At 33.9% G+C, this 24,775-nt stretch overlaps 1 long non-coding RNA gene across 1 annotated transcript; it reads left to right on the plus strand.

Annotated features, from left to right (window-relative positions):
- Positions 1-813: 813 nt before the first annotated feature.
- LOC128026666 (uncharacterized) lies at positions 814-24,172 on the plus strand. Its single transcript, XR_008186477.1, has 2 exons — positions 814-1,032; positions 23,861-24,172. It is a non-coding gene; the product is annotated as an uncharacterized LOC128026666 (long non-coding RNA).
- Positions 24,173-24,775: the final 603 nt, after the last annotated feature.

Below are 24,775 nucleotides of genomic sequence, written 5' to 3' on the forward strand. Positions count from 1 at the left end.
CGGACATGTGGCAGCTGGCTCTCTCTCTGTGTGTGTGTGTGTGTGTTTCTCTCTTCGCTGGCACCTCTGCTTTCCTTTCAGAGGTCTAGGTCAGGGTCTGAAGTAGGTGTTCACAAACCCCTAGAGGTTCTTAATGGAACTGCAGGGGTTCATGAGATACTGTAATAATGACATACTTGTGTTAAAGCAAAGTCAGTTTACTCTGGGACCATGTTAGCAACCTCCAGACATATAGATATAATATATATATATTATATTTCAACATGACTCTGGGAAAATCTGTTTGTCAAGATTCTGTATCATAAAATCATGCTATATATATAATTGTATTTTTATTTTTTGGTCCAGCTAATTAAAAAAGACTTACAGTGCAAAATAATACAGTAAAAATCATAATTAAATAAGTTTCAAATGCTGATATTTCCTAAAATTGGATGGGACTAATCATATATTATATATTTTATATTTTCATGTCCCCATTAAATATGTCTTAATAAAGGCCTACTAGTCTAGATAACAATATTAAAATATCTTATTAATTTATTTCCCCTTGTTTCCTGTTCTACAAAAAAGTGAAACACAGAAGATAATTTTATCATTTTTAAAAAGACATTTTTTTTATATGTCCCCTGATCAAAAGGTATCAAACAAATTTTTCTTGTGAATATTGTTTTAATTATTAAACAATTTCTATGTTCTTCCTTCAAAATCACTTTTAACCCTGTTAGTATTATGTATCAAATAACAAAATCTGCTTCCTTAATGACATCATCATACAGGAAGTGACATCATGAGATCATTTGGAGGGAAATCCTGGCTATGGATTGGAATGACTCCTGTGATGTTTTATGTTGTTAATTGTTTTGTTGCCCACAAAAACATTATGTTTGATAAAACGAGCCTTGATTAACGTGAGCTTTTTATTTCCATGTTGTTTGATTTCTTGCCATTAAATTATGAATCAAGTTGAAATGAATACAGATTAGGAGGAGGTACTGCATAAAATGAAAGACCCAACACAAGAAGTTTCTGGTAAGATATTGTTTATCTCTACCACTTGCTTGCTCTATTCTTTTTCTATTCCATCTGTTTTCTTTTCATTTATTATATTATTTAAAAGCCCTTACTTGTACTCAGTGGTGGACAGTAACGGAGTAGCTTTACTTCGTTACTGTACCTAAGTATATTTTTCAAATATCTGCACTTTACTGGAGTAGTTTTATTTTTAGTAACTTTTACTTTTACTTCACTACATTCCAAAGCATAAGATCGTACTTTTAACTTCACTACATAAAACATATCGTTACTCCCTATAATATATCACGTGCTCCGACACGCAGAAGCAGTGTCTGATTCATCATGAACGAACTGAATCTTTTCAAAATAAACTTTAATCGGATCGCGAATCGCACCAAACGATTCGTTTACGAATTAGAACGATCCGATTGCAGCTGTTCTGGAGTCGACCACTCACTGATTCAAATGAACCGTTAAGTGCGAGTCTACAGAAGTAAGAACCGGCAGATATTGTGAGCGTGCGTGCGTCTGATGTTGCTACAAGTAAGTTATTAATGTCGAAATTTAGGATTAATTATTGTAACTGAAAATCATATTTAGGTCAAAATTGTCAGTTGTTTGGGAACTAAATCCGCTGTAAAGAGTGATCTGTTTAAGACCACTGAAATGCTCCAGTGCAAACGCAGACACATCAATCAGCGTCTCTGTGTTTTAGGTTAAAAAATTAAATTAAATAACCTTAAACTAACACAGATTAAATAAAATAACTCATGCATGTCCAAATTCCCCGCTACCGTAATATTAACAGTTTTATTAAAATGCTACCATGACATCTGTTTTTATATTGTGTATTAACAGTAACGTTATACATATGTATATTGTTTGGATTAACTAGACGAGTAACGTTAGACAGACATGAATGTTTATTCATAACAGTACTGAAAATAAGTAAATATTGTAGCTGATGCTAAATGTCTAGCTTACAAGCTTGCTGGTGCTAACTTGAAGTAATTTTTATAAATAATGTCCAAATATTTTTATTCAACCACCTATATATATATATATATATAGATTACATCTAGGGACAAAAGAAAGGATGTGATGTTCAGAACATGGTAACTAGTAATTATCAAAGAGGGGAAGAGATGCACCCCGTTTGGCCAGGGGATATTTTACACCACAGACAAGGTTTGAGAAGGAAAAAATCATTATGAAAATATAATTATATTTTCCTTAAAATGTTCTTCCTAACTTCAGGCCTTATTATCATGTCATATATAACTGTGATGTTCTGTAAAACCACAAACTTTAAAACACTTTCACAGATCACAGATTCCAAAATAATATTTGGTAGCACAACTATTAATAGTTCTAATAAAATAAATCATCATATTTGTGACACTGAAGACTGGAGGAATGATGCTGAAAATACAGCTGCACATCACAGAAATAGATTATATTTTAAAGGATATTAAAATAGAAACCATTATTTTATATATTTTATTTTGATAATTTAGAATTATTACTGAAATACAACCTTTTTTGTTTCAAACAGTTCAGTGAACAATAATAAATGAAGTACCTGGAGCTGACAATGAAGTAAATGTATAATAATTAGCAAAGATGGTTAATTTAGTGCTGTATACGCGCGTGTGAGGGGCGGAGACGCGCCGCGGAGCGTCAGACGCGCGTGAGGACCAAACACAGCAGAACGGTAGGAATCACTCCTCTTATTATTTCTCTTTTACTATAGCGATTTATTTTTAGACACGTGATCTGAGTCTTTCATAGATTTGTGGAGTTATTAGAGTATAGAGTTAGAGAAATTGAGTTGTTTTCAGATCGGCAATTCGGAGCCTGTTCGCGACTCTATTGATTCAGATCGGCACTTCGGAGCCTGTTGCGACTCGGTTGATTCAGATCGGCACTTCACAGCCTGTTCGCGACTCGGTTGATTCAGATCGGCACTTCGGAGCCTGTGCGCGACTCGGTTGATTCAGATCGGGACTTCGGAGCCTGTTCGCGACTCGGTTGATTCAGATCGGCACTTCGGAGACTGTTCGCGACTCGGTTGATTCAGATCGGCACTTCGGACCCTGTTCGCGACTCGGTTGATTCAGATCGGCACTTCGGAGCCTGTTCGCGACTCGGTTGATTCAGATCGGCACTTCGGAGCCTGTTCGCGACTCGGTTGATTCAGATCGGCACTTCGGAGCCTGTTCGCGACTCGGTTGATTCAGATCGGCACTTCGGAGCCTGTTCGCGACTCGGTTGATTCAGATCGGCACTTCGGAGCCTGTTTGCGACTCGGTTAATTCAGATCGGCACTTCGGAACCTGTTCGCGACTCGGTTGATTCAGATCGGCACTTCGGAACCTGTTCGCGACTCGGTTGATTCAGATCGGGACATCGGGGCATGTTTGAGATTTTTTTTAATTCAGATCTGGACATCGAAGCAGGAAGTGTTTGTCAAACAGTTAATTGGTGATAAATGAATATTTGGACTTGAGGCTTTTTTTTACTTGTCGATTCAGCATGTACATGGACCCACACACAAAGGTGGACACACTCTAGACTTAATCATCAGTAGAGCTCTAAACTTTTCATCCATTGTTATTAAGGACGTTATTCATAACCGTACTGAAAATAAGTAAATATTGTTAGCTGATGCTAACTGTCTAGCTAACAAACTTGCTGGTGCTAACTTGAGGTAATTTTTATAAATAATGTCCAAATATTTTTATTCATCCACCTATATATATATATATATATATATAGAATACATCTGGGGAGAAAAGAAAGGATGTGATGTTCAGAACATGGTAACTAGTAATTATCAAAGAGGGGAAGAGATGCACCCCGTTTGGCCAGTGGTGTTTTTACACCACAGACAAGGTTTGAGAAGGAAAAAATCATTATGAAAATATAATTATATTTTCCTTAAAATCTTCAGGCCTTATTATCATGTCATATATAACTGTGATGTTCTGTAAAACAACAAACTTTAAAATACTTTGTTCTTACTGGAGAAAATCAGATGGTCATCTCTGTTTTCTCTCAGGTACATCACAGTGTAAGCTTCACAGTTAACATTACTCTCATCAATGTAGTCCATATCAACAACAAAAATATATCATGACTCCATATAGTGGTTATTTTGGAAAAAATCCCAGGTATTTTGAACAGTAGAATTATATATAAAAAAAAAAAAATGTGCTAATATAAAATAAAATGAGCCTATATAAAATTGCAAACATCTATCTTTCAGTACTTTTTTACTTAAGTACATAAAAAATTTAGTACTTTTATACTTTCACTTGAGTAAAATTGAAAAAGGAGTACTTTTACTTTTACTGGAGTAATATTTTATTATACGTATCTGTACTTTTACTCAAGTACTTGATTTGTGTACTTCGTCCACCACTGCTTGTACTGCATTTAACTTAACTGAGACTTGTTATAGCACTTATATATTATTGCTCTTTTGTTGTTTTGGATTGCTTCAACTGTCCTTATTTGTAAGTCTCTTTGGATAAAAGCATCTGTTAAATGATTAAATGTAAATGTATATATGTGTATATGTGTTCTGTATAGGTTAAGATCTTGATACTCAAAGCAGACTGAATGTCTGGGCCTTTTACTTGTTTACCAGTCATTCATTTACTGCTCAGTTAACCTCATTTGTAATGATGTCTATTTTGTCAATGACCTATCAGCTGGAAAGGGATTTACCCTGTTGATCTTCCTCTGTTGTGTGGGATTTACTGCTATTGACGCCTCTGTGATTGAGCTGTAAATAGACTTTGGAAACTTTGAGGTCCCATGTGTTTTGACAGAGTGACAGGACAGAAAGGAGATCATATGATCCCTCCAGAGGCTGAGAGAAACTTTTTTAATGACCTGCCTAATTACTGTCAATACTGATGTGACATTATAATCAAAGCCAGAATCATAAACACTTTATGCAAGTGGGGCTTGCAAATTGCCTGAATATGCTCAGTATTTTCAGTCATTCTCACTGCACACTGCATTTTGTAGTTTTACTGCCTCATAACATGCTCTCATCTTTGTCCGTTGTGCTCTTTTTGCTTGCTCTGTACATTTGATAACACGCTGTCTTATCACTTTATTATTATGATTATAATTACTTATTTTTGTCATTTATTATTTCTAATGTTCATGCTGTTTTAATGGCAATTTAACCATTTTACCTTATATTTTACTGTATATATTTCCTACAATTTGAGTAGACCAGCTTTACATTTCACTAAATTGCATCCTGTATATACAGTAACTGTGTATGTGCCGAATACAAAAATTAGCATTTCCATTTATGCATTTAGCAGACACTTTTATCAAAAGAGACTTACAAAAGTTCTAGAATGAGAATCGATTTTTGCTCAGAAATGACTAGTAATTTCACAAATAATTACAAAGAAATGGCAAGTTACTCATTGAAATAAACATGAAATTTTGTACAAATACTGAAATAGTATTAGTTTTTTTTGTTAAACTCTAATAATATTGTTTTATTAAAAACTTCAAAAAAAGTGTTTTACAGTGTAGTTGCATTTGTTACTTGCATTTAGCATTGTTTTTTTTCTCTGCTGTCAGAACTGAAACACCAATTGAGAACCACTAGACTTGATTATGTGAAATGTGAAATGATTTCTTCAGCATAGCCGGATATATTGTAATTCAAGCAGTGATAGATTAACCGGTGGAATAAAAGTGTTTTTTAAGTGATAAGTAACTAATATGTGCACAAGTTATGGCTGACCTCAACGTGGGTTAAAGAGAAGTCATGAATTTAATATCTTTTATTCCTCCTAACATGTTATCAGATTTACAACTCTACGTTCCTATAAGTTCTCAGAATAATTCTGTTTGATTTATTATCTGTTGAAGTAAATCCTGTAAAGCTGTACCCTGCTGAGCCAGAGAGACTCCAGACAGGAGACTTCTGGTTAGTGATCCCTTCAGTTAGTGTGTGTGTGTGTGTGTGTGTGTGTGTGTGTGTTCATGCACACTCCAGCCTGAGTGATGTCAGTCCTCTGACTACAGCATTTCCTGTCTAAAGATAAGCAGCAAAACGCAGCCCAAAACTATAGATAGCATCATATCTCTCCACTGAGCATTTGACTTGTAGTTTGTTCCACATGGCTCTTATTAACTGTTGATCTGATTTGGACAAAGACAGACAGTTTTGTTTGAGAAACGTAAAGGAAATTTAAAGGAGTAGTTTAAACAAATTCATCATTATCATTTACTCACCCGCATGTTGTTTTTAGGGGGTGTTTACACTATTTATTTTTTATTTGTTTTTACTAAAAATATATATATATTTTTTAATATGTTTTGGCCGTTCATTTACATGACAAAATGCAAACTTTGAAAACCGTTTATACGGGAAATGTCATATGGGATAGAAACGGTGCTTTAATTCAGAATTGTGATATTCAGAAATATTCACTGTCTATATAAAGTACTCTAAAACTAGTGATTTGTGCACTATTATGTGTTATATTGCATGTTGTTTGTTAGGAATTAGTACATACTAAGTCACTGTATATTGAACTAGGCTATATATTTTATGTTGAAAATTGTCAGTGGTGATATTTTAGTGAAAAGTGTCAAGAAACAGCTAATTTTGAAAACAAAAAAATGAACTTAGCTTTATGCAAATGCTATACGCAACTGGGTTCAATATTGGTTTCCTCAGTTCAACTGTACTTTCTTGCTATATACTTAAGATATGTTCTTTTTTTAACTAATAATTTTAGTGCATAGTAAAAGTAATTGAGATGCAGCGGCATTCTTTTGAGCGTGATAAATCATCTTTATTTTTAAGATGCTTTAAATGTTTAGATAAAAATAAAGTTCTGGGTCTGAAATCTGATTGGATGCACTGTGGTAATATGAGCTATAATAAACACACTTGAATTCTTCAGCTGTACTTGTGTAACTGTATAAGTAATATGCTGAGGATGTAAACAGTTTTATGTCAGGAAGTTTTTATGAATGAACTCTCATTCATCCTCTCCACCCACTGAGAGCTGAGATTGTGTTGGTCTCTTGGTTTGAAGAGCGTTGTAAATTTAAGCAGCTAAGTGTCGTGTTGGGACGAGAGCATGTCAGTACACAGGTCAGAGGGAAGTGGCGGGGCACTGGACGTCCTGTGGATGTACAGGCACCAGAGACCCAACAGACTGGACATGTGTTTCACAACGACTCACCTCTCTCTATATATCAGCACCTCCGATGAGTACTGCTTCAGGGCCATGACAGATTCATAAAAACACAACACAGCCCATTCTGGAAAGTAATGTACTGTATATCAGAGTGAAACTGCATATTAAATTAGACCAAATTTAGGACAGGACTGATTTAATTCACTGGGGTTCAATTTGATGGTGAAAAGTGTCTCTATATAACAGGTGGCTGAAAATTCAGAGGTTAAGAGATTTTTACTTTTATTTTTTATCATGCATATTAGAATTGTATCAAACTGTCAACTAGTTGTACTTCAGCTGATTGATGAGCTCAGCTAGTATGTTTATGTAGAATGTTTTATAATATTTTTAGCAACAGCTTTTGATTAGCTTTAAAATGTAATATTTAATTTAAAAAACGTTTATTTTTGGACATGTAGTATGTTAGTATCTACCTATTTTATTTTATTTTACATGGTGCCATAATAATACTATAATCTATAATATATATATCGTCCAGTGATGTATTAAAAAGTAAATCATTTTAAATATGTATGTTATTTAATATAAAAATTTTAATACTTTTTGTGATTAAACTGATTTCTATTTTTTTTTTTTTACAGAATTTTTTCCCCTTTTTTTTTTGATAAACCGACAGCACTATTCATTTTATTTTTTAATTATTTAATTTATACAATTTTTAACATGGTGCTATAATAATAGTATATTCTATATTATCTGTCTGTCTATTATTTCCCAGCGATATATTAAAAGTTGGACATGAATAAATAAATGTGACTTGATTTGCTGTAGATTTTATGTTGTTGCTTTTTCAACATGATAATAAGTTCTTTTTTTATTTTATTTTTTTTATACATTTTACCACGCTAGTACTATGTTTTTTGCAAATGTCTCATGGCAACACCATGTTTTTTGAGCATGTATTTTCTTAAGTTCTCTGAAGTTCCATATAATGTAAATGCCAAATTCCGTACCATAGTACTGTATCTCATATATTACCATGGAATTACCTACCGGTAATTTTTTTTTTTTTTTTTTTTTTTTTTGTACATGATGCTGAAATAATACTGTACTCTATATTATCTATAAATCCTAGATTCAGTACCACAGTGTGTCATCATACCATGAAATTAGCATCTGATACCATCACTTTACCATAGTTCTTTGATTGTTCTTTTTGTGTGGTAAAATACTACTCTAATACTGTTTAGTTAAAATGGTGAGTGATTTCAAGTAGAGGGTAGATTTTTGAGGGCCGTGGCCTTGATGAATGTGGGTTGGCGTGGAGCACTGGGCATGAACCAGAACCACACAGACCCTTGAGACCTGGTCGCTGTAAGACTTCCCTCACTGCGCCAGTGAGAGCCAAACCACGACCCCAAAGACCACACAGACTGTTCTGATCACACATGAGGGCGTACATACAAATAAACACGCTCATAAATGAGCAACAACCCTGCTCTGCTGCACAGTGGACACGCAGGCGTCGCGCTTTACTGATGGCCTCAGCTTTTCACTGTAACTGAAGCGTTTAGAGAAGGAGTGTGTGGAGTGCTGCTGACAAACTCATCGCCCCATCTAAACACACACACACACACACACTGCCAGCACTCAGAGAAACAGAAGGACCTTTGTGAGGTGTAGGACAGGTTTAATCCTCGTAATGACTAATATAAATTAGGTAAATATGAAGTTGTAGAGGGTGAATCATATTTGATAGACATCATTGTCTGGGTGGATTTGCTAAGAGAAATAAAAAACAGAGTATTGCTAGATTTTCTGAAACCAAATCTGGAAGTGGGGATTTTACAAATGACTGTAATTACAGCTGGCACTCTCTAGATGCCACATGTTGAGAGATTTGAAAGAAAGAAAAAAAAGCATAGTTTTTCTCTCTTTTTTGTTTATTTATTCATTTATTTATTTTGTGCACACTTTAGTGTATTTGTATCTCTTATGGAAATAGTGTTGTTTCTTCATAAAGACTTCAACACCAAAGACCTGTCGCACAGCTGTTTTGATTACTCTGATAAAGAAAAACATAATTACAAACATCAGTACAACAATGTAAGTAAAATAAGAGAAAGTATGTGTGTGTACGTAATTTATGGCAGAGGTTGTTTGGTCTCTCTATCTCTTTCTGGGGTGGAAGTGTGAAATATGTGTTTGCTTTAAGAGAGCTGTTATTTTTCTTTTTTACTCCTAATGGCCAACGCAAACAGAGAAATGTGCCCCAAACTCACAAATGAAACACACACGCTCATTCACACAATCATGAATGCAAACATGCTAAGAAAACACAGATCTGGACTTAATACAGTCACATCACACACATGCTTTCAATCCCTCTTTTGGAGCTCACGTCCAAGCATTCTTTTGTAATACAGACAATAAATAAATGCATTTTGGTAGCATGCTGTATGTGTTTCAGAATGCACATTTATGCTACAGATTGTGTGATTTTGCAGGTAATTAGCAGTTCAGCTGTTTCGTAGTGTTTTTGTGTACTTGTTTGCACACAGTGGTGTTAATGTTGGCATTGCACTCGTTGCCTGTTGAGTAATTTCCATGTGAGTTCAGGAAGTCTAAAGTCATTAACAGTGCAGTTGGTTTAACCACAGACTGGCCTCATTTAACTGTGGTGACATTAAAAGCCTTTTTAGATAAAATCACTCAATTTGGTCATTTTAATTCTTCAGCAGAAATATGTTTAATATCAGACCATTACAGCTGCATTTAATCTAGATTTTTACTTTTCGAATAAAAGTATGAGTGGTTTCTGCACAGTGTTATTTTTGTATTTTTATATACTATTATAGTTTTCTAATAATGTTGTTAAATTGTATAATTATTATGTGCATACATATATATATATATATATATATATATATATATATATATATATATATATATATATATATATATATATATATATATATATGTGTGTGTGTGTGTATGTATGTTTTATTTTTTTAAATAGTTTTCTAATAATATTTTGAATGAAAAATTTAGATATTTTTGTATTTTCATTTTATTTTTAATTGAATTTGTAATACTTGTGTGTATGTATTATATTTTCTTAATATTACTTTTTAGTTCTAATTTATTTATTTAATTAAATTCTGATTAAGTTTTAAATTCTATACCCATAAAGTCATTTCCATTTAGTTTTTCATTTCAGCCTTATTTCTAATTTATATTATTTATTTGCTAAAATAGTTTTAGTTTATGATAATAACCCTGGTGAATAACTGACCACTGTGATGCCAGAGGATGTTGGCATGTCTTCTAAGGAGTTCTGAGCATGTTTTAGAGCATTGAGACCCAAACTTACTTTAGTGTTCCAATGCTTATGCTTCCACATGACTTCAAACTTAATTTTTTCAGTTTTTATTTTCCATATGCATAAGGGCAGTGATAACTAGTCACATGTAACCAAGCATGACTAACTGCTCCTCTCGGCCCATTACTGCAGGCTCTCTGGGCTTATAGAATTTCTCTCAAATCATTCATGCTCCTGTGTGCTGGAATTCTGCATCATTTTTCGGGGGGAGCTAGTGTTTCACTGGTCCTGCTGTGATGGTATCACCTCGGCTCTCAGCCCGTTCTTCACAGACAGGATGGTGCCACGAGCTCCGGAACTAGTAATGGGTTTGGGGTTACTAATTTCACACCTCTATATCTGTCCTAAACTTGCCATTGCAGGCTGCCAGATTCAGTGGTGGACAGTAACGGAGTAGCTTTACTTCGTTACTGTACTTAAGTATATTTTTCAAATATCTGTACTTTACTGGAGTAGTTTTATTTTTAGTAACTTTTACTTTTACTTCACTACATTCCAAAGCATAAGATCGTACTTTTAACTTCACTACATTTCATAAAACATATCGTTACTCCCTATAATATATCACGTGCTCCGACACGCAGAAGCGGTGTCTGATTCATCATGAACGAACTGAGTCTTTTCAAAATAAACTTTAATCGGATCGCGAATCGCACCAAACGATTCGTTTACGAATTAGAATGATCCGATTGCAGCTGTTCTGGAGTCGACCACTCACTGATTCAAATGAACCGTTAAGTGCGAGTCTACAGAAGTAAGAACCGGCAGATCTTGTGAGCGTGCGTCTGATGTTGTTAAAAGTAAGTTATTAATGTCGAAATTTTGGATTAATTATTGTAACTGAAAATCATATTTAGGTCAAAATTGTCAGTTGTTTGGGAACTAAATCCGCTGTAAAGAGTGATCTGTTTAAGCCCACTGAAATGCTCCAGTGCAAACGCAGACACATCAATCAGCGTCTCTGTGTTTTAGGTTAAAAAATAAAATTAAATAACCTTAAACTAACACAGATTAAATAAAATAACTCATGCATGTCCAAATTCCCCGCTACCGTAATATTAACAGTTTTATTAAAATGCTACCATGACATCTGTTTTTATATTGTGTATTAACAGTAACGTTATACATATGTATATTGTTTGGATTAACTAGACGAGTAACGTTAGACAGACATGAATGTTTATTCATAACAGTACTGAAAATAAGTAAATATTGTAGCTGATGCTAAATGTCTAGCTAACAAGCTTGCTGGTGCTAACTTGAAGTAATTTTTATAAATAATATCCAAATATTTTTATTCAACCACCTATATATATATATATATATATATATATATATGTATATAGATTACATCTAGGGACAAAAGAAAGGATGTGATGTTCAGAACATGGTAACTAGTAATTATCAAAGAGAGGAAGAGATGCACCCCGTTTGGCCAGGGGTGTTTTTACACCACAGACAAGGTTTGAGAAGGAAAAAATCATTATGAAAATATAATTATATTTTCCTTAAAATGTTCTTCCTAACTTCAGGCCTTATTATCATGTCATATATAACTGTGATGTTCTGTAAAACCACAAACTTTAAAACACTTTCACAGATCACAGATTCCAAAATAATATTTGGTAGCACAACTATTAATAGTTCTAATAAAATAAATCATCATATTTTCATGATTTCTAAAGATCATGTGACACTGAGACTGGAGGAATGATGCTGAAAATACAGCTGCACATCACAGAAATAGATTATATTTTAAAGGATATTAAAATAGAAACCATTTTTTTTATATATTTTTATTTTGATAATTTAGAATTATTACTGAAATACAACCTTTTTTGTTTCAAACAGTTCAATGAACAATAATAAATGAAGTACCTGGAGCTGACAATGAAGTAAATGTATAATAATTAGCAAAGATGATTAATTTAGCGCTGTAAACGCGCGTGTGAGGGGCGGAGATGCGCCGCGGAGCGTCAGACGCGCGTGAGGACCAAACACAGCAGAACGGTAGGAAACTTCACTCCTCTTATTATTTCTCTTTTACTATAGCGATTTATTTTTAGACACGTGATCTGAGTCTTTCATAGATTTGTAGAGTTATTAGAGTATAGAGTTAGAGAAATTGAGTTATTTTATTTATTTATTTTTACATTCTTTGGTCGAAGTTTTCAGATCGGCAATTCGGAGCCTGTTCGCGACTCTATTGATTCAGATCGGCACTTCGGAGCCTGTTCGCGACTCGGTTGATTCAGATCGGCACTTCGGAGCCTGTTCGCGACTCGGTTGATTCAGAACGGCACTTCGCAGCCTGTTCGTGACTCGGTTGATTCAGATCGGCACTTCGGAGCCTTTTCGCGACTCGGTTGATTCAGATCGGCACTTCGGAGCCTTTTCGCGACTCGGTTGATTCAGATCGGCACTTCGGAGCCTGTTCGCGACTCGGTTGATTCAGATCGGCACTTCGGAGCCTGTTCGCGACTCGGTTGATTCAGATCGGCACTTCGGAGCCTGTTCGCGACTCAATATCTATATTGTTTGGATTAACTAGACGAGTAACGTTAGACAGACATGAATGTTTATTCATAACAGTACTGAAAATAAGTAAATATTGTAGCTGATGCTAAATGTCTAGCTAACATGCTTGCTGGTGCTAACTTGAGGTAATTTTTATAAATAATGTCCAAATATTTTTATTCAACCACCTATATATAGATTACATCTAGGGAGAAAAGAAAGGATGTGATGTTCAGAACATGGTAACTAGTAATTATCAAAGAGGGGAAGAGATGCACCCCGTTTGGCCAGGGGTGTTTTTACACCACAGACAAGGTTTGAGAAGGAAAAAATCATTATGAAAATATAATTAAATTTTCCTTAAAATGTTCTTCCTAACTTCAGGCCTTATTATCATGTCATATATAACTGTGATGTTCTGTAAAACCACAAACTTTAAAACACTTTCACAGATCACAGATCCCAAAATAATATTTGGTAGCACAACTATTAATAGTTCTAATAATAAATCATCATATTTTCATGATTTCTAAAGATCATGTGACACTGAAGACTGGAGGAATGATGCTGAAAATACAGCTGCACATCACAGAAATAGATTATATTTTAAAGGATATTAAAATACAAACCATTATTTTATATATTTTATTTTGATAATTTAGAATTATTACTGAAATACAACCTTTTTTTGTTTCAAACAGTTCAATGAACAATAATAAATGAAGTACCTGGAGCTGACAATGAAGTAAATGTATAATAATTAGCAAAGATGGTTAATTTAGCGCTGTAAACGCGCGTGTGAGGGGCGGAGACGCGCCGCGGAGCGTCAGACGCGCGTGAGGACCAAACACAGCAGAACGGTAGGAATCACTCCTCTTATTATTTCTCTTTTACTATAGCGATTTATTTTTAGACACGTGATCTGAGTCTTTCATAGATTTGTAGAGTTATTAGAGTATAGAGTTAGAGAAATTGAGTTTTTTTTTTTTTTACATTCTTTGGTCGAAGTTTTCAGATCGGCAATTCGGAGCCTGTTCGCGACTCGGTTGATTCAGATCGGGACTTCGGAGCCTGTTCGCGACTCGGTTGATTCAGAACGGCACTTCGGAGCCTGTTCGCGACTCGGTTGATTCAGATCGGGACTTCGGAGCCTTTTCGCGACTCGGTTGATTCAGATCGGCACTTCGGAGCCTTTTCGCGACTCGGTTGATTCAGATCGGCACTTCGGAGACTGTTCGCGACTCGGTTGATTCAGATCGGCACTTCGGAGCCTGTTCGCGACTCGGGTGATTCAGATCGGCACTTCGGAGACTGTTCGCGACTCGGTTGATTCAGATCGGCACTTCGGAGCCTGTTCGCGACTCGGTTGATTCAGATCGGCACTTCGGAGCCTGTTCGCGACTCGGTTGATTCAGATCGGCACTTCGGAACCTGTTCGCGACTCGGTTGATTCAGATCGGGACATCGGGGCATGTTTGAGATTTTTTTAAATTCAGATCTGGACATCGAAGCAGGAAGTGTTTGTCAAACAGTTAATTGGTGATAAATGAATATTTGGACTTGAGGATTTTTTTTCACTTGTCGATTCAGCATGTACATGGACCCACACACAAAGGTGGACACACTCTAGACTTAATCATCAGTAGAGCTCTAAACTTTTCATCCATTGTTATTAAGGACGTTATTCATAACCGTACTGAAAATAAGTAAATATTGTTTATATATATATATATATATATATATATAGATTACATCTGGGGAGAAAAGAAAGGATGTGATGTTCAGAACATGGTAACTACAGTAATTATCAAAGAGGGGAAGAGATGCACCCCGTTTGGCCAGTGGTGTTTTTACACCCCAGACAAGGTTTGAGAAGGAAAAAATCACTATGAAAATATAATTATATTTTCCTTAAAATCTTCAGGCCTTATTATCATGTCATATATAACTGTGATGTTCTGTAAAACAACAAACTTTAAAATACTTTGTTCTTACTGGTGAAAATCAGATGGTCATCTCTGTTTTCTCTCAGGTACATCACAGTGTAAGCTTCACAGTTAACATTACTCTCATCAGTGTAGTCCATATCAACAACAAAAATATATATATATTATTTTATAATATATGTGCTAATATAAAATAAAATGAGCCTATATAAAATTGCAAACATCTATCCTTCAGTACTTTTTTACTTAAGTACATAAAAAATTTAGTACTTTTGTACTTTCACTTGAGTAAAATTGAAAAAGGAGTACTTTTACTTTTACTGGAGTAATATTCTATTATACGTATCTGTACTTTTACTCAAGTACTTGATTTGTGTACTTCGTCCACCACTGGCCAGATTTTAGATAACTAACTTTACTTTTCTGAGTAAGTTTAATAATTATAAATCTTTTTTTTTTTCTCAAGCATTTCCTGTAAGGCATCACAACTATTATTATTGTGTAATTCATTGTAAACCATTTGTGCTATGATACCACAAATCAGTTGGTTTTCAGTTGGTGTACATTAAAACAAAATAAATTAGATAAATTTAAAAAAGATTATTTTTTTTAACCAATATTGATGCTCAAATCCCTAAATTTGATCTTTTAGTCGACACTATTTTTTTTTGTTTTTGGTTTATGCATGAATAAAACCCTCACTAAACATGATTTGCAATAATTTGTGAGCTTTGTGATTTTTTGATTATAAAAATAGTTCTCTCAATTTTACTATGAAATTCAAACAATAAATGTAATATTTTTACTCTTTATTGTGGCCCTTTAGAACTAAATTTGGTGCATTTGCCAAAAAAGAAAAAAAAAAAGAAAAAAAAAAAGTACATATATATTCGAAATTAATATTTTTTATTTAACATAAAAATAAATATAATATTAAACACTTAAACCAAAATCTAATATTAAAATATAAATTGTTTTATATTTAATGTGTTTAGATAAATCGGTTATGTGTTTTTAATAGTCACCAATTAAATTATTTTATTTCAACAATGAACAAGAGTAACTTTCACTAGAAAGTTGTTATAAAACAATCTAATGTGCAACTCTTTTTTTATTTGAGTATTGACTATTATATCTGAAAACAAATTGCAATTAAATTTAATCGTTTGTTATTTAATGTAATATCATTTAAAATTTTCATACAATGCAATGCAATACAATTTGCTTTGAATCAATACCTTAAAAACTATTTTATACAAATAATATAAAATAAAATTGAATTGATGTACCAAGTTTCCCTCTATAGTTTACAGCATAATTTGAGAGATCTTTTTACTTGCGAACAATAAATTGTACCTGAAATGCTTACAAAAGTCTCAATATTGAATATAATTGAAATGAGAACTGAATCAAATCACAAGCTTGTGAATTTGAATCAAATCGAATCATGTGCCAATACTTAGCCCTACTTTTCCATCCAAACTCAACCCCACATCTTCTCTTGATGTTTTTTATTCCTAGTTTGTCTAAAACAAGAGAATGAACTATAAATACAATGACTCCAGCTAGTTGTTTAGTGTAAGTTGCTTGTGGGCAAAAAACAAAAAAACAACCTTCTGTCGTGTGCAGACGAATCCCTGACATTTGAACTTCACTGGAGAACACTGAGCATATGGTGCTGTTTGGTTGAACCCTTTGTTGGATTGCTTTGTTTAATTTCTCATGCGCCTGCTTAAGAGAATGCAACAATATTTCTGTTTATCCGTCTAATGGAATTTAGATGTCTATAATGGCTTTGAGTAAATGTTTATGTTCATGAAGAGGGAAAATAAATCACACTGGTGACGATTTCAAAAATGAACAACACCAACAGACGTCTGCCAACGGTAAACACTGCTGATTTGGCGATCAAGATCTCAAAGAACAAATCACAAATGTTTAGTCTCATCTTATGTATCTCTGTGATGACACTGTTGTGTGGATTTATCACTTTATTTGTTCGGCGCCATCTCAATGGTTCTCTGGTATCACCTCATATCTCCGCTGGTATAGCTACGCTTCACATCTGCAGGATGTCACATTTAGCAAGAAAAGCTAACACAATCATCATAGTTCACTGAAATAGGGAGTGTTCAAAAATATATTTATGCAGTCAATAGGCAGAACAACTTGGAGGACCAACTTTTGTATGACATTTCAAGATGCTTTTGTCTTTTATAGATTCCTTCCTACAGTTATGAAAGCTTTAATAGTTCACCCTATCATTATTTTCTTACCCTCGTGTGCTGTTTATTTCTTAAACTTGAAAATATATAGTGTTTTTATATACTCTGAGTGTTTTTACACAATGAGAGCCTGTCAGTCTCCAAATAAAGACAAAAAAAAGTGTCAAAACCTATTGTTTGATGTTGGAAAACTTGGAATGCAATGCATGAAACATATTGATTGATTGATTGATTGATTTGTTTATGATTGTTTTATATCACACACACACACACACACATTTTGGGTAAAGATTGGGTTTCATTCTGGTTCCAAATTGAATCTTCTTAAGTTTGAGGGCGAACAGAAGGTCAAAACCCCACCATCGATAGGTTGGACGGGACTATATCAACTTGTAATGATGCTTTCCTGCTGCTTATTTTATTTTTGGCACTTGAAAGATGTGGTTACCATCAACTGACATTGCAAGACATTGGAAAAGAGCTGGGTAAAGAGCTGTGCAACAGGTTTTGAACAACAAGGGGGTGTTTATCAGTGACAGATTAATTCCTCTAACAAAAATCTTGTATTTTCAGCACACCTTGTCTAACTGTTGTGGTTGATGTCAAAGAGCTTCTTGAACTTTAGGTCCTGCTGCTATCAGGTTCAGTTGTAGAATGACCAAATAAAGCTTTACCAAGCTAGCGAAGGCTTGATCAGTGTTGCATGCCATTAGATAGAGACACAGAGGATGCTTTGGCAGACCTGACTTCCAGGATGCAATCTGGCACAATGGAGCCCAGTGTCATCCGTGAACTCCTGCTATAATCAGGCCAGTTAAACTGACCACCAACATGAGTTGCAACGAGGAGGGTCTTTGGGAAAGTACAATGTTGATCTGGTTAACTCAGTTTAAATGGATAAACTCTGCTCCTTGAAGACAGAGTTTGCAAGTGATTAAGTGCAGCAATAGAGAGATGAGACTGAAATGATTTTATTTCTTTCAATAAACAAAATAAACAAATCAATATGGACAGAAAAAAAAGTGTATATTCTATTTTACACTACTGTTCCAAAGTGTGGTGTTTGTTAAATTATTTATAAATTGGTATAATTGCAGACCTGTAAATGCAACAATAGGGCTATATCACACGAAGAAAGAAGGCTCATAAAGGCTGCATATATTTGATTTAAAAACCAGTGTTTTTAAAATAACTGCTTTGTTTAAATTGTAATTTATACCTGTGGTAAAACCTGAATTTTCAGCATCATTGCTCCAGTCTTCGGTGTCACATGATCCTTCAGAAATCATTCTGTTATGCTGATTTGCTGCTCAAGAAACATTTATTATTATTATCAATGTTGAAAACAGTTCCTCTGCTTCATTTGTTTTTAGAAACCGTTATACATTTTTTCATGATTCATTGAAAATAGAAAGTTAAAAAGAAAAGCATTTATTTGAAATAAAGATCTTTTGTAAAATTATAAACGTCTTTCTGTCAACTTTGATCAATGAAATATGGCCTTGCTGAATAAAAATTATTATTTAAAAAAAAAAAAAAAAAAAAAAACATTTCATGTAAAAATAACATAGAGCTTAAAAATTCACCAAATATAAAGAAGTATAAATGTAGAGCTTAGAATCTTACAGTCTTACAGATTTTGATGATATACAAGTCCAAACATACTCAAAACAGACTTTTGGGGTAAAAAAAAAATCAGATTTACATGGGACCAGAATATTAGAGACAATAATCCACAATACGGGCAAACACCACTCACAATTTCTTTGCAATTTGTAAAAAATCTAGTTTGCTTAAGAATATTAAACTGTTTTTTTTTAATATATATATATTTAGCTGCGTGTTTAGAATTGAAGACTTTTAAATGACAGACTTTACTTTAAGTGTTAATCCAGTCAGATCATACTGAGTCACATCTGTCTCTGTTTGTATTAACAGTACATTTTAAATACAGTATGTAGGTTTGTCAGTGAAGATGCATGCTTTACATTTGGACTAAAATGGACTCTGATCTCTTTTAAATCTGTGCTGTAACAGCCAGCCTGATTACAGGAAATAGTTTTAGGTTGAGGGACCCTTAAATTTTCCTATCAGATCCAGTGATCTGTGAACCATACAAACGCTGTTAGCTGGAATGACTTCAGGAACTGAACTATGGAAGTAAACTGCACATGTTATTTGCACAAAAAAAAAAAAAAAAATTGCAAGCAATGGTGTTGTTTCTATAGGTTCGGATGATATGGAAGTTCTGTAGATGCTTTTTGTGAAATGTCTCTTTTGTCAAGCATGATTTCCAGGGCAAGCATATAGAGTGCAAGAAGTGGTTCATGCTGGAACATGCTCATTCATGCACTCTGGGTAATGCTTTATTTTAAGCCATTTACTTCATAAATCCTCCATTAAGTTAAACTGATGCCATAGCAAACACAGGCTTATTTCAGATGCCAACAGTCTCATTTAGTTAAGATGTGGTATACAGGAACATGCTATAATTTCACATCCAGTCCCAAGCCATGTCGACACATGCATGACCCTGCTGACTGCAGACAGGAAGTTTTGATATGATATGTGTTTATGAGTCAATGACAAATAAGGGTGTTGAAAATTATGGAAAATATGTTTTCAATAAACTCTATGTGCCAAGTTCTTGTAATGTAAACAGTATATATATATATATAAAATATTGAAAGTGAAGAATTTTTACATATGCATTTGTTTCATTTTATTTTAATTTGATTTCAGTTTGTTCCATAATCTCCTTCCCATTCACCCAGAATCCATGAGCTCATGGTGTGAGATCACACAAGCTGCAGTTTAATTTATTTTCTGTCAGCTACTAAAACGCTAACACCTGGGCACAGGCTGGTACCACCCATCGCTTCAGTCTGGAGGGATTACTTCTGAATGATTCACTTCTATTTATGTTTACGATTAGAGCTTTTTTTCTGGAATGTTTTGGTTTTATTTGGAGGTAGTTATCCCGTCATCACCCTCCATCATACGGCTTATGTTTGTCTGTGATCGGTGAATCGTGTGTGTGTTCATTTTAAAAGCTTTGGTAATAACTGTAATTTTATTAGCCATTTGTAACATTGTACATTGGACCGCTCTCGTGTTTGAAAATTTTGGGTGTTGCTATGGTACACTATGGTCCTGATCTTGTACTTTGTTGTTGCTGGGCTATTCTGGGTGGATTCCATGGTACTCTATGGTCTTTTCTTGGGAGCAGTTGGGGGTTCGATGCCTTGCTCAAGGGCACCTCAGTCGTGGTATTGAAGGTGGAGAGAGCACTGTACATTCACTCCCCTAAATTACAATTCGTGCCGGCTCGAGACTCGAACTCACAACCTTTTGGATTATGAATCCAACTCTCTAACCATTAGGCCACAACATTCCCGTCATGTGGTATCTATTGTACATTATGGTCTTAGTGGAAGTTTATTGGCCCAAGTCAAAAGAGCCCTCTTTCGAGTCCCTGTGATACAGTGGTGTAGGGATTCAGCCTCGGGTCCATATGCAAAACATTTCTACGGCCCCCCCAAATGTTATCTAACTCGGTTAACTTAACTTTGGCCCTATTGTTGATTTTTTCTTAAGTAAATAACATCATGTGAATCGTGACAAGCTGTTTTATTTACGGTATAGGCTAATGCTTGGAAATTATGTTTAAAGTTTTCAGGTCCATTTATTATTTGTAGCACACAAGCCACTCAATTATACTACAAAATCTCAGTCTTTAAACATCAAACAATTAACATGTTTTTATGCTTTTTAATGTGTGAGATAATTTGCCTCAGTTCAAGATGCATATGAATCAATTATATTTTCCTCTTTAATATTTGCAGCATGAAATAAACATGAGTATTTCAATACATGTTGAAAAAATCGGAACAGTTTAATACAAACGAATATCTAATAAATCTAATAAACGGTACGACAACATGCATTTAAGTGTTTGCTCAAAATTATTGCTAGGGACATTTTAGTAGTCTCTGGATATTATATAGGGACATGTCATAACGTCTCTACTAAATACTACGCCCCGATGAAAGAGATGAGTTTCCAGCCGTAGCTTGAATATATCGATTGAATATTATATAACATATATATTTAGAGCTCTGACTGTGTAATGTTTCTCTGTATTAGTCATCACTGAAAGCAAACAAACACATCTTTGTTTGCCTTCCTACTGTGAAGCTGTTGATTATTATTGCTGAATTCTCTAAGTTCAATGTGATTTTATATAACTGTAGACCTATAAGTGCAACAATATGCCTATGCCACTCAAAACTTTCGAAAGAAGTTGCTATGCTGATCAAGGCTTATGTTTTTTGTTTAAAAATAATCTATATAATTTATTTAAAATTATTTACTGAAAATAAGTGTTTTCTATTGAAATATATATCTTTGAAATGTAATTTATTCCTGTGATGCACAGCTGTATTTTCAGCATCATTCCTCCAGTCTTCAGTGTCACATGATCTTCAGAAATCATTATAATATGATTTGCTAATATGATATTTCTTATTATTATCAATATTGAAAACATCTTTTGGACACATTTTGGACATAGATTTTTTTCCACCATTTATTTGAAATAGAAAATCTTTATAATATTAAAAATGTCTTTACTGTCACTTTTGACCAGTTTAATGCATTTTGGTTGAATAAAAGTATCAGTTTCCTAAAAAACAGAATCTGATCCCAATCTTTTGATCGGTATATACATATTTAGTATAAAAATGCATTGCATATACAGTTTACATCAAGTGAAGTAATGCAAGTTACATTTTTTATAGAAGACTTCAGAATTTTGTTTATTATCAGTTCTCATAAGATTATGAAAATCATCAACTTGATACTCTAATCTAAAATCTATGTTTTGAGATAGTAAAAGGATTTGGGATGTCTCAGACCCCTTGCGGAGTGTGAGAGAGCGTTCAGATGGGTGTAAATGATGGGGTGAGGGTTTGGTTTGTGAGCGTCTTGACCCCTGCAGAGAAACCGTGGAGCCAAACATCTTTGCACAACTGTGATAAATGGAAAATGAATTGCAAAATATCTGGCAGGTCAGGTTGCGTCTGTCTTCCTGAACTATTGTATGCACATGAGAATGCATTAAACACGCAATGTATTGGATTTGACTGATGCCTGCAGAAGAATTTGCAATAGATCTGAAACTGATGACGGACCTTTTATTGTAAAATCAGTTTGACGTGTTTTTGTAACTTCTGCTAACTCCATTGCAGTAACAGGAGCTGCCGCATGTGGCAAATGAAAAAACAAAAAATACATGAAATATTTCAAACCATGTAGTGAAAACTGGGTTAGCAATTGATTGAAACTGTCTGAGATCTATTACAGTGAAATATTAGCTGGGCTCGGGCTCAGGCGGCATACGACACCTCTCAATTACCTGCTCTCTTGAGAAAGTTAATAAAAGTACAGAGTTCACTGTAATACATGGATTGCAAAGCAGCCAATTATAACACCAGATCTGTGTGTGTTGAGTGAGAGTGTGAGTATTGTTTTAACATTTCAGATCAGTATTGCTTGGGCCATTTGAAGAAAGCTGAGCTGTTAATAGCCTCTTCTCAGAATAGTTACAATTTCTATGTATTTATATTTTTTTTCTGTATGCAATATGTCTAATTTGGATTTGATTGGATGAGCCATGTTTGGTTTTGTAAAATAGCTGATACACCTCTGACACATAAATTGCTTTTTTTTTTTTTTTAGTAATGGAATGAATTTCCATATCTACAGTATACTGTAACTTGCATTTACACACAGTACACATAAACTATTTAACTATTTATTGTGTTTGTGTGCTTTCACTTCACATTGTGCCTGAGGAAAGAAAATACTGTAGCACATTATCTGGATTATTATTATTATTATTATTATTATTATTATTATTATTATTATTATTATTATTATTATTAATGTGTATAGTTTTTAGGGTGTTGTGAAAATGGACCATTTTGTGGTCATTCTTTCCCTGAACTTTCCTGCAAACACTTCCTGCACAGAATTATTTTATTTTATTTTTATAGTGTTCATATTAAAAATAAAAATAAAATATTTTAATAGAATTTTATTTCAGCTGGTTTTGTGGTCATAAAAATTATTATATTATATTATATTATATTATATTATATTATATTATATTATATTATATTATATTATATTATATTATTATTAAGTGTCTCATCCATTTTTCACTTTTAGAAAATCTATATTTTTGTTTTATTCTTTAGATTTAAGTAGTTTTTCCAAAAACAGATATTCAAAAGATTAAAATTTTTGGTAATATCAGTCCTTTCCAATCTGTTTCATGTTTAGTTCTGATATTTTAAGTTATATGTCATTTTTAGATGAGTGCCTTTAAAAACAGGACATTTTAAAAGATGCATGACATACCTCTCCACATTCAGGAAACTCTGATGTACAGTATGGAGCAGTGCCTGCCACAGTTGTTTGTTATTAATAAAGGTTACTTGTAAATGAGTTAAGATATCTGAATCTTCCCTGAAGTGTTTTTACCTCCATGTGAGTGCTTTTTTCTTGTGCCAAAAGACTTGCCATGACAGAAGGCTATGAAAGAGGAAAAGTGCCGCGGGACAACTGATCTGTGCCCAGGCATGATTGGAAATGAACAGCAGAAGATGTCATCCAGCAGCAGCCCACATCTCCTGAGGGTGAGAGAGACACTACAAAGAAGAGCAACCTGAGTTTACAGTGTTAAAAAAGAACAAAAAAACAATAACAAAAAGAAAACTTTACTCTCTCTCTCTCTCTATATATAACACTGTTAACCAAATACATTAAAATAAATGTTCCAAAAGCTGGTTTTGCAATGATGCAATAAAATAACCATTTTAAAGCCAACAGTTCTTAAAAGAATAGTTTTTATTTTAGTTTTAGTTATTCATTTTAATCTTCTAAAGAACCTTTTTCCACTATAAAGAATGATTTAGAATGGGAAAGTTCCATTGATGATAAAGATTCTTCATAGAGCCATTGATGCCAATAAAGTACCTTTACATTATATTCTCTTTCTCTTTCAGAGTTAGATCTTTTCTATAGGTGTCTATATGATGTATGATAATATGTTCTGTCAACCCATACACATTTAGTGGGTCTGAATGCCGGGGCTTTCCTCCGCTGGTCTGCACAAACATGTCAGAGCATTCCTGGTGCCAGTTTGAAACCCTGTAAGAGGATGTTCATGGGGTATTGTTCCTGCTAAGATAAAACTAAAATCATTATAACATTTGAATAACAAAAAGAAAATCATTATGATATTTTCAGATGGTATTATGCATTTAAAGCTCCACACTGAAAACATCTTTGAATTGATATTTACCATGTCTGGGCCTAATGAGCTGGGAAACCACATAACGCCCAATAACATTCCAGATTATGGAAAATACATGCTTATTTTGACACTAATGGTACCACTATTATGTATACAACCTAAAAAATGGTTCA

The sequence above is a fragment of the Carassius gibelio genome, chromosome A13 (genome assembly GCF_023724105.1).
Source record: "Carassius gibelio isolate Cgi1373 ecotype wild population from Czech Republic chromosome A13, carGib1.2-hapl.c, whole genome shotgun sequence".
NCBI lineage: Eukaryota > Metazoa > Chordata > Actinopteri > Cypriniformes > Cyprinidae > Carassius > Carassius gibelio.